This window comes from Cervus canadensis, chromosome 23 (genome assembly GCF_019320065.1).
Source record: "Cervus canadensis isolate Bull #8, Minnesota chromosome 23, ASM1932006v1, whole genome shotgun sequence".
NCBI lineage: Eukaryota > Metazoa > Chordata > Mammalia > Artiodactyla > Cervidae > Cervus > Cervus canadensis.
Window position 1 is genome coordinate 2,646,149 of NC_057408.1, and position 1,803 is coordinate 2,647,951.

Sequence of the window (1,803 nt, forward strand, 5' to 3'; positions counted from 1 at the left end):
TTGAATGCAGAGTTCCAAAGAATAGCAAGGAGAGATAAGAAAGCCTTTCTCAGCGATCAATGAAAAGAAATAGAGGAAAACAGAATGGGAAAGGCTAGAGATCGCTTCAAGAAAATTAGAGATACCAAGGGAACTTTTCATGCAAAGATGAGTTCGATAAACGACAGAAATGGTATGGACCTAACAGAAGCAGAAGATATTAAGAAGAGGTGGCAAGAATACACAGAAGAACTGTACAAAAAAGATCTTCACGACCCAGGTAATCACAGTGGTGTGATCACTCACCTAGAGCCAGACATCCTGGAATGTAAAGTCAAGTGGGCCTTAGAAAGCATCACTATGAACAAAGCTAGGGGAGGTGATGGAATTCCAGTTGAGCTATTTCAAATCCTGAAAGATGATGCTGTGAAAGTGCTGCCAGCAAATTTGGAAAACTCAGCAGTGGCCACAGGACTAGAAAAGGTCAGTTTTCATTCTAATCCCAAAGGCAATCCCAAAGAATGCTCAAACTACCAACAATTGCACTCATCTCACACGCTAGTAAAGTAATACTCAAAATTCTCCAAGCCAGGCTTCAGCAATAAGTGAACTTCCAGATGTTCAAGCTGGTTTTAGAAAAGGCAGAGGAACGAGAGATCAAATTGCCAACATCTGTTGGATCATTGAAAAAGCAAGGGAGTTCCAGAAAAACATCTATTTCTGCTTTATTGACTATGCCAAAGACTTTGACTGTGTAGATCACAAAAAACTGTGGAAAATTCTTCAAGAGATGGGAATACCAGACCACCTGACCTGCCTCTTGAGAACCCTGTATGCAGGTCAGGAAGCAACAGTTAGAACTGGACATGGAACAACAGACTGGTTCCAAATAGGAAAAGGAGTACATCAGGGCTGTATATTGTCACCCTGCTTATTTAGCTTATATGCAGAGTACATCATGAGAAACGCTGGGCTGGCTGGAAGAAGCACAAACTGGAATCAAGATTGCCGGGAGAAATATCAATAACCTCAGATATGCAGATGACACCACCCTTATGGCAGAAAGTGAAGAGGAACTAAGAAGCCTCTTGATGAAAGTGAAAGAGGAGAGTGAAAAAATTGGCTTAAAGCTCAACATTCAGAAAACAAAGATCATGGGATCTGGTCCCATCACTTCATGGCAAATAGATGGGGTAACAGTGGAAACAGTGTCAGACTTTAGTTTTTTGGGCTCCAAAATCACTGCAGATGGTGACTGCAGCCATGAAATTAAAAGACACCTACTCCTTGGAAGGAAAGTTATGACCAACCTAGATAGCATTTTAAAAAGCAGAGACATTACTTTGCCAACAAAGGTCCGTCTAGTCAAGGCTGTGGTTTTTCCAGGGGTCATGTATGGATGTGAGAGTTGGTCTGTGAAGAAAACTGAGTGCCGAAAAATTGATGCTTTTGAACTGTGGTGTTGGAGAAGACTCTTGAGAGTCCTTTGGACTGCAAGGAGATCCAACCAGTCCATCCTAAAGGAGATCAGTCCTGGGTGTTCATTGGAAGGACTGATGCTGAAGCTGAAACTCCAATACTTTGGCCACCTCATGCAAAGAGTCGACTCATTGGAAAAGACCCTGATGCTGGGAGGGATTCGGGGCAGGAGGAGAAGGGGACGACAGAGGATGAGATGGCTGGATGGCATCACCGACTTGATGGACATGAGTTTGAGTAAACTCTGGGAGTTGGTGATGGACAGGGAGGCCTGGCGTGCTGTGATTCATGGGGTTGCAAAGAGTCGGACACAACTGAGCGACTGAACTGAACTGAATATTAAGG